The sequence below is a fragment of the Rhincodon typus genome, chromosome 16 (assembly GCF_021869965.1).
Source record: "Rhincodon typus isolate 14 chromosome 16, sRhiTyp1.1, whole genome shotgun sequence".
Taxonomy (NCBI): Eukaryota; Metazoa; Chordata; class Chondrichthyes; order Orectolobiformes; family Rhincodontidae; genus Rhincodon; species Rhincodon typus.
The window spans coordinates 33,600,106-33,610,340 of NC_063347.1; the positions used below are offsets into that span (position 1 = coordinate 33,600,106).

The following is a 10,235-nucleotide window of genomic DNA, read 5'->3' on the forward strand; positions in this document are numbered from 1 at the left end:
TGAGCTTTTCCAGCAACTTTGTTTTTGTTCCTGGCTCTCATGTACAGTATCTTAAAGAGCATAACTTGTGCACAGTACTTGCCAGATTATTGCAAAGCCGTTCAGCCTAGAACAATGCTTCGTAAACATTTTACGTTGTGACTCCACTTTCATGCTGCAGACCGTGTGACCCCTCTTCCTCTTAAAATTACCTCTGACTAAGATTTTAGCTATCTGCTTTACTATTTGCCTTTTGTGATTTGGTGCCAAATGTTGCTTTATGATGCACTCATGAAGTGCCTTGGAACAATTTACTATTTTCAAGTTGCTTTATAATGCAAGTTCTTGCAAGTGTGTACAGCTCAGTAATTTAAGATTGAAATTATACCACAATCTGCCTGATGGAAACCTGCTTTACTTCACTTTCGGGAGCAGGTATGCTTTTTTAGACCCGACATGGAAAGATGTGACCTCCCTTGCCGAGATATCAGCTGCTCCCAATAGGCTGTTCTAGAGGTACCTTCACAATTTATTTATTCTACTAATGTTAGGCAACCTGGGCGGCTTAATTTTTTTCCCCAGAGGATTCACCTGCAATTCCTGCCGATGAGACACAATCTGAAATATCTTGCCTGATGCCATAGATGAGCTCCAGCATGCTTCATAATCCACCCTTCCAAAGTCTAAAGTAAGGGATATTGATAAATCTAGTGAACAATCAAAGGAATCTATTCCAGCTTTATTATTTTTGATATTTAATGTAATTAATACAGATGGATAGTTCCCTGTCTTGATGCACCCATACTATATGATCAAACTGTCTTGGAATAAAGCACTTTCTCCTGAGTGAGTGTGACCCTAACAACTCTTTCAGACTTCGTGCTTCATTATAGTTAAGTCTAATTTGAGGGATCATAGTTCAATGGACTAGAATTTGCTACAGTAATCAATATGTTTTTAGGCTTAATTTTTAGTCAAGCTTCTAAATGATAAATTTATTCCCAGCATTATGGAAAATTTTTTTTTTTCAACGTGGTAAGGAAAAACGATTAAGGTTTAATAAACAAAAAGATTTGGTAAAAGAGATTTTGTTTTGGAATCTTTTTAGGATTTGGGAGTAGCTGAGGAAAATTTAAAAGCCAGAGCGTGTACACATTTGCATCCTCCTTTTATCGCTCTTCAGGTACATGCCCAATTCTATGCTGTTGGAAATTGTTATTGCATCTTAATTGAATTGCTAATTTTGTATATGTGCATAATCAGATCATAGCTGCAGATTGTAGAGTGGCTTTTTTGAGTTATAGTTGAGTGCCCCCTAGTGTATGTGAGAAAGATCAAAGTTTACAGGAGAAATCCATTTTAAAATGTATCTTTTTGCGTTAGCGGAAGGGCAAAATAGCAATGTAAAATGTTTGGCTTATAAATAGACGTCAGAGGCACATTCTAAAGTTTTGATGTCATAATTCCAAATAATAATCAAGCTTGGTGTGTCCACCCTCTAACTTGTGTTGTGAGAGAGTAAAGGCACTGCATTCTTATTCAAGTGGAATCAGCAGCTGCTTTGCAGGTTTCTTCTGCAAATCAGAATTCTTTTACTACCTTACAACTGTCTGTAAAACAGAGACATAAGGGAGCAGATTGTCTTCATGGCTTCTTGTCTTTGAGTGCAAATGTGAAGAGAGGAAGGATAAAGATAACAACCCAACACACTTCCCAAAAAGTGCTTCTAGTTGTTTTTAGATACTCAAATCGTTATATATTATTTCTTCCCATGTGTTACAAAAGAAAATACATACTTTGAATATTACAAAATCATTTGTTTCAATGCTTAGCTTAAGACTATTCTACTGCTGTATCTATTAAATCAATTTATAAAATTAAGTCTAGAAGAATTCTACTGTGACTTTAGAATGTACTGGTTAAGCAGAACTTTGGTCACCACACTATGAAAAAGAAATGGGAGTTGAAGCATCCTGGAACTCCCTATCTATCACATGTGGGAGCAGCATCACTAAAGATTGCAGGGGGTCACAAAGAATGCTATCAACAGCTTCACAGGACTCTTAAGAATTGGGATAAATTGAGCATTGTAAACATTGTCCACATTTACAGAAGTTTATCTTTTTAATCTAGTATATCCTTTTACATGTTAGCATTAGTAGAGTTCTAGTAGCAGTTTGGCAAAATCCACTTTTACTTGTAAATAGTAAATTAGATTGAGAAGCATAAAGTGGAATAAGAGTAATGAAAAGAAATTCACAATGCAGAAATAAAGCACAAAGTATTTTTTATTGTTCTGAAAATTGTCTTCAACACAGGGAGTTTGTAATATTTGGAAGCATATAATTATATTTATATCTTGGTTAATTATACTTGTGAAATATCTGTTTGTCCTACCAGACCAAATACTGGACATTCGTTGAAGAGCATCTACCTAAATGGGAACAGTTTTACTGGGTCAAGCAGAGAACCCTGTTGAAGTGACAAATCCAAAGCATGAAAAATCACAGATGGAAAAAACCTCAAGATAAAGTTACCTTTGAAAGTAATAATTTGCTGCTGTTACCATCTATTTTCAAGACCCCTCAGTCTGCACATCAGAAAAACAAGAAAGAACATAGGTTTACAGAAAAAAGATGGATAACCTGAAAAGTACTTCTGTTAAGAATTAAATTTTAAGATTTGTTAGACATTAATGTTAATTGAACAGATCATGGGAATTTTGCATGACAAATTGATTTCTTTTACATCAGAATGTTTTATTGATCTCATAATTTCAGAATGGAATGATGTAAAGTAAATTCAGAGAAATCTATCAATGCAAAATAAGTGCAATTGACCAAATAAGTGCATCAGATTGGGGAATTTTAAGTCCATTTACACTGAGTAAAATATGTTTCTCAAATCTTGATTTTAAAAATCATTTCTTGAAAACCAACCTACACACAACATTGGCCATAACCTCCAGATCAAAACGATGAGTACTGCAAGTTTACATTGGAGGAGGAGGCACTTTGTAAATTTTTTTAGGCACATGGACACTCGGTTTAAAAAGTTTTTACATGCTGACTAATTGGGTTAAAACTGACTCAACGCAATAGTGAAGCTATTAACTGGTTCAACATAGTTCTTTTCATGTCATTTTCAGAGAATTAAAATCAGATCGTTCACAGGCTGCAAAGACAACATTGCTAAAGCAATGTGGATAAAATTGTACCAAGTTACAAATTCAGTGATTGTTTTAAAGGTGAAAAGCAAATAACCAATTATATTTTATGGTGTGCTTTTACAGATGGTTTAAAATTTGTAATTGTGCAAATGCTTTGGATGTAAACTTACAATCACAGTTTTGGAAAAGCAATACAATTTCAAGCACATTTTTCACCCAGTTTTCTAGTTGCACTCAATGTGAAAATTTTATGCCTCTGCTTGATTATCTAAATAAGTGCTGAGTCAGGCCAGTTGACTTAATATGATGTGATATCTAGCAAAATATTCTGTGAATATCTAAACTGCTTGTGCATGATGTATATTGTTTTCCAATGCTTGAGTTGCACCAAAATTTCCAAAGGCAGTAAAAATACAGCTTTGAGAACACTTGAGTGCCATTGTGCATGCTTTGAATTGATCAGATGCTAGGTTACTTAGATAAGCAAGTGAAAGTTAAATTCTCAATGCATTTTTAAAATGTTTTGTCTTGTAAAATATATTTTCTTATTTAGATTTTGATTGTGGAAGGAATCTATTTTTAAGTTGCAAATCTAGAATATGTTCCATTTTTGAAGACAGGTGGGTGGATTAGCTACGTTAAATTGCCCATAGTGCCCAGGGATGTTTAGGTTAGGTGGGTTAGACAAGGGAAACGTTGGGGTAGGGAAATGAGTAGTGTGGACTTGTTGGGAAACTTGTGTTTCCACACTGTAGGGATTCTATGATGATCCTTAGCAACTTAGGACAACATGCAAGGTCAATGCACTTTAGGTCAGCACGTGGCTCAGTGGTTAGCACCGCTACCTCTCAGCACCAGCAACCTGGGTTCAGTTCCACCCTCGGGCGACTGTCTGTGTGGAGTTTACGCATTCTCCCCGTGTCTGCGTGGGTTTCCTCCCACAGTCCAAAAATGTGCAAGTTCGGTAAATTGTCCATGCTAAATTGCCCATAGTATTCAGGGATGTGTAGATTAGGTAGGTTACAGGGGAATGGGTCTGGGTGGGATGGCCTGAGGTTCCGTGTCGACTTGTTGGGCCGAAGGGCCTGTTTCCACACTGTGGGGATTCTATGATAACTGAGAGAATGATAATATGTTTAGGGGAAAAAGGCAGTATGCTGTTATCAATGAAATAGTTGAGAACCGAAATGGCGAGTAGATGAATGAGTCATCAGGTTATGTTTGCTTAGTTAGTCATATTTTGTTAATTTTGCTAATCTGTGTAGCTCACGCTTTACAGGGAAAGTCAACAAAGCTTTCACTTTTCAGTTGAGTGATGCATGCTGGGAAGAATGTGAATTTTTGGTTTGACCAGTCTTGGCGTTGATGCTATTTATTGTCTGTTAGTTTGAAGTGTGGTCATTGTTGAAGAATTAGCAGTTGGGTAAGATGGACACCTGCTGACAGCACCAAAGCCATGTTCCAGGATGAATCATAATTTCAAGTAACAATCAACTTTTTTATTATAACATTTTTAACGTAAAACCTTCCAAAGTTCTTCACAGGCTGATCATAAAATAAAATAATGTTGAACCATATCAGGGGAAAATTAAGTTAGATGAGCAAAGTATTGGTCAAAGACGTAAGATTTAGAGCCTTAAGGGAGGGAAATCGTGAGCTTGACACCTAGGCAGCTGAAGGTGCAACCACTAATTGTGGATGAATTAAAATTGATCAATAGGAGAACAATAGCAGTGATATGTACAAATGTAATACTTTAAGTCTTTAATTCTAATTAGTATTTTCTCAGCCCCAGCTCAAACTGTGTATTGGTGAGTCAATTGGGAAACTAATAGATCAGGAAAAATTAGGATTAATTGCTGAGGAAAAATGTCTCATTTTCCACCTAAGGTTTTAATGGTTAGGTGAAAATCTCAGTAATGGGTGGCAAGGGGCCTATTTTCAATATTGCATTAACATTTCACTATTGTATTAACACTTCACTAATGCCTCTTCTTGCCTCAGTTATATGCAGGTTGTTCTTTTTTCCAGTGAGGTAAGAAAAACTAAGCAGTGAGAATTCCTCACATAAAAGTCTGAGTGGGTACCTTGTGGCACCAGATTGCTTGCTCTGCTAGACTTTCTCAAAATTACACACACCATTCAAGATATGGTCTCGTCATTGCCCTATATAGTAGAAGGATAACCTTCTCATTTCTATGTTCAATTTCTCTTGTTATGAAGGATAGCATTCAATTACACTTCATAATAACTTACTGTACATGCATACTAACTTTTTGGGATTGATATGCTAAAACACCTGGATCACTCTGCATCTTAGAATTCCACAGTTGTCCTCCATTTAAGTAATGCTTTTCTTTATTTTATTCTTCATGCCAAAATGAACAATTTCACATTTTATCTCGCAATACTTCATCTGCCAGATTTGTCTGCTGAGTCAACCTTTCTAACTGTTTGCACATCATCCTCTTCACAACTCATCTACCTTTTGTGTTGTCTGTAAATTTAGCTACTGTGCCTTCCTTTCCCTCCTCTGTCAATGAAATAAATTATAAAAGTTGAGTCACCAGCACAGACTCCTCTGGGTCCCCACTCATCACCTCGTGTCAATCATAAAAAGACCCGTTTATGCTTGCATGTTTCTATAACCCAACCTATGTCCATGTTAGTGTGAAGAAGGTGTCTTGTGCAGTGGTAGTGTTGTCCCTCCCACTGAGTCAGGAGACCCAGGTTCAAATATGCCTACTCCAAAGGTGTGCTGTAACACTTCTAGTTAAAATACAAACAAAAGAATGATTGGAATGACTTCACTCTGTTGGGAAACTTAACAGAATGATAGATTATTTAACTACTAAACAGCAACTTTTCCAATATAGTGTCTATAATTGTTTGTCTAAGAAAATATTTGTTGGGATTGGTTTCAGAATTTTTAGTCTAGAATTGTTCGCTATCTGGATTGTAGAATGTTAAGAGGTTTAAACTTTAGGTTGTAGTTCTGAACAGAAGGAAACCGATTCTTGCTTTTCACATTCAAATTATTGTAATATTATAGAGTTGGTTAACTCATTTAGCTGGACAGCTGGTTTGCAATGCAGTGTAATGCCAACAGTATGGGTTACGTTCCTGCACCAACTGAGGTCACTGAAGGACCCTCTCTCTCAATCTCTTCCCCTCGCCCAAGGTTTGGTGACCCTCAGGTTAAACCACTACCAGTAGTCTCTCTCTAATGGTAGGACTATGGTTACTTTGCTAAACAGCGATCTGTTTCTCTTTCCAGAAAGGATTCTTCACAAATGACATTTAGGTTGTGTAAAGGAGAGTTCCTGCGGCACAATGGTAGTGTCCACAAATTGTGTCTGGGATGTAACACCTGGCACTTACCTTTATAATAAGAAAAAGTTAAGCTATCTCCTTGACATGTTTTGAGGGGGTTTGGTCTGGTCCATAACATGTAACTATAGTTCAAAGACTGCAGTCTATAAGTGTTGATTCCCTTGCAATTCTGTAATGCTGTCATACTCCAGCACGTTGAAATAAGAATTTGAAATTCTAATCCATAAATTGTGCGCAGATTGGCCTGAGTTAGTACCTGACTTTGTCTTTGTCCCACCTCCCCAGCATTTACATACACTATAAATGCTGTCCAAGCTCAATCCATGAATAACAACATATTTCAGTGTTGTAAGAATATAAGAAAGGAGCAGTAGATCATACAGCTCTTGGACCTGCAATTATGACTGATCTCAACTGCACTTGCTTACCTGCTACCTTCTATGTTGCCTGCAAGACCAAAAATGTCTTAACTCATTCTTAAATATACTCAACAATGGAGCATTTGTAACCTTCTGAGGCAGACTATTTCAAAGATACACAATACTTTAAAGACTGAGGGGAAATTACTTCATTCAATTATCAACCCTTTATCCTGCGACTGTCTGCCTGAGTTCTTCATTCCCAGTCAAGGGAATCAAACTTTCAGTGTTTATTGTCAAACCTGTTCAGAATCTTGTATGGTTCAACGAGATTGTTTTTATTCAGCTTGAGTTCACTGTCTGAATGCAGGTCTAACTCCCAAAACCACGACACCAACACCGGTAAGGCAAGATGGTAGGTTCCAAATCTGCCCAGCCAAAGACCATGCTCTTGGCACTAATCTGATTTACACCAGCCATCAAGCCAAATGGTCTCCCAGACAGTCTGAGTTGCTGCGCAACATGCACTTTTATATGTATCTTATAGCCTGGAACTATGGCTAATGATGGTACAGGCTCCAATTTATTTTCATCATTTAGCTGATCAGGAATCTCTTCTACTCTTGCCACCTGCCTTTGGCATATGTTAGAAGAATTTGTAGGTTGATGCTATTGATCTTAAGGGTTTGTAATCACAGTTACTTAATATAGGCAATCGACGATTTCAAATAATTTTCTGGTAGTTTAATGAGAAGCAGCAATTCAGATGTGGTACATTAATTAATTAGACAAAATAAGAAATCTTGACCTATCCTGGAGCTGTTCTGTAGAATGGAGAGGCAGTGCATTGCCACATCCTACTGGTCCTGCACCCTTTTGTGATAGTCTCTGGTCAACTTTTGTGGTCTTGGTACCAACAGTCAGTGTTCTTCCCTCAGGCTGATGTAGGGGAACTCCTTAACTTCCCTCAAGGAAATAATATAGTTTGTCTTCTTGCCCCTTCCTCCCTTCCTGTCCCTGTTTATATACCTTACTTTGGGTGCTGGCCATTAATGCTATGTGAAGCACCTATCTAACTCTTTTTGACCAATTCCATGGGATAGCTACTCATAATGTCAAATGATTGTTGTTCCCTTGTCCGTCTTCACCTGAGGGTCAGTTTACCATGCTTTCTAAGAACAACTACTTTATGTTTTGAACCATACACAGATAATAGGATGTATTTGGCATCAGAAATTTTTTGCTTTGCTTTATTGTTGTCATATGCACCTGGGTACATTGAAAGGTTTTGTTTTACGTGCAGTACAGGCAGATAATACCATACAAAGGTTATTGAAGAATGCAATGTTCTGGCTTCAGAGAAAATGCACAGAGTGAGATCAGCATTAAATTTAAAACTTGAGAGGTTCATTCAGAAGCCTAATAGCAGAGAAGAAACTGTTCTTGAATCTGTTGGTATATGTGTTTAATCTTTTGTATCTTCTGCCGGATGAAAAGGGTTGGAAGAGATTATAACCAAAGTGGGAGGGGTCTTTGATTATGTTGGCAGCCTTCCCAAGGCAGCAAGAAGAATAGATGGAGTCAATGAATGGAAAGTTGGCTGGTGTGATGGACTGGGCTGCGTTCACAATTCTCTGTAGTTTCTTATAGTCCTCAGCAGAGCAGTTGCCATACCAAGCTGTGACGCATCCGAATAGAATGCTTTCTATGATGCATCTATAAAAATTGGTAAGAAGCTTTGTGCACGTGCCAAATTTCCTTAGCCTCCTGAAGATGTGGAGGCATTGTGTTTTCTTGACTGTAGCATCAACATAGATGGACCAGAATGTATTGTTGGTGATCGACACTCCTAGGAGCTTGACACTCTCAACCATCTCCACCTCAGCACTATTGATGTAGACAGGGGCATGCCGTCCACTTTGCTTCCTGATGTCAATAACTAACTCTTTCATTTTCTGATGTTAAGGGAGAGATTGTTATCTTTACAACATTCCACCAAGCACTCTATCTCTTTCCTGTATTCTGTCTCATCATTGTTGGGATCTGGTCTACAACAGTGGTGTCATCAACAAACTTGTAGATGGAGTTAGGGTGGAATTTGGCCACAGTCATGACTGTATAGGGAGTATAGTAAGGGGCTGAGTTCACAGCCTTGCAAGACTCAGTATTGAGGATGATTGTGGAGCAAGTGTTGCCTATTTTCACTGATTGTGGTCTGTGGGACAGAAAGTCGAGGATCCAGTTGCAGAGGGTGGAGCATGGAGATTAGTTGGAATTATGTTGTTGAAGGCAGAGCTGTAGTCAATAAGTAGAAGCCTGATGTGGGAATCCGATTATCTAGATGTTCCAGGAATAATAGTAGGGCCAGGGAGATGACATCTACCATAGACCTGTTGTGACAGTAGCCAAACTGCAAGGGATCAAGGCAGGCTGTGAGGCTAGAGTTGATGTGAGCCATGACTAACTTGTTGAAGCACTTCATAATAATGGAGGTTAGAGCCACTGGGTGGTATTCATTGAGGCACGCTGCATGACTTCTTTGGCACCAGGATAATGGTGGTCTTTGTGAAGCAGGTGGGAACACAAATTATTGACAACAGTTTGATGAGCATCACAACGTCCATGTTCCTTGGAAATCTTCCGTTTGATTTGAAGGATGACCTTATATAGAGATGTATAAAATGCTGAGGGGCATACGTAGGGTGAATAGCCATGGTCTGTCTCCAGGGTGGGGCAGTCCAAAACGAGAGAGAATAGCTTTAAGGTGAGAGGGAAATGATTTTAAAAGGACTTGAGTAACTTTTTCATGCAGAGGGTGGTGTCTGTGTATGGAACTAGCTGCCAGAGGAAGTGGTGGGGGCCCTTCCATTGCAACATTTTAAAAGGAATCTGGATGGGTATGTTAATAGGAAGGGTCTAGAGGGATATAGGCTAAATGCTAGCAAATGGGACTAGGTCAGATTGGGATGTCTACTTGGTACAGATGAGTTGGACTGAAGGATTTGTTTCCGTTCTGTATAAGTCTATGACTCTGTGATATGCTAGAATTTTGGAAAGTTAAATACTACTATTATAGCTGTTAAATGAAATGTGATGCTAGGAAAACTCTTTAAGTTTTTAAGGGACCCCAATATCCAACAAAACTCAACCTGTTTTGCCTGATTACCAATGCACCCTCGTGGGCTGATATGTCCTGGAGTGAAAAGTTACACAGTGGAGGAGGAGAAACGTTGGTTTGGAAGGATTCATCCTGCTGGAAGAAAAGTTTGTGCCTGGCTGGAAACCTGCCCTACACTATCCAGTGCTAGATAAAGGCTAAATGAGTGCACATTTGGACTTCTGCCCTTTAGTAGGATCACAACAAATGGTCTTTTCACTCCCCTTCCAAATTCTTC

General features: G+C 38.3%; 1 non-coding gene across 1 annotated transcript; it reads left to right on the top strand.

The window, feature by feature from the left end:
• The first annotated feature begins 128 nt into the window (after nt 1-128).
• On the top strand, nt 129-3,700 carry LOC109919511. Its single transcript, XR_007263906.1, has 3 exons — nt 129-495; nt 1,088-1,162; nt 2,380-3,700. It is a non-coding gene; the product is annotated as an uncharacterized LOC109919511 (transcript).
• Nucleotides 3,701-10,235: the final 6,535 nt, after the last annotated feature.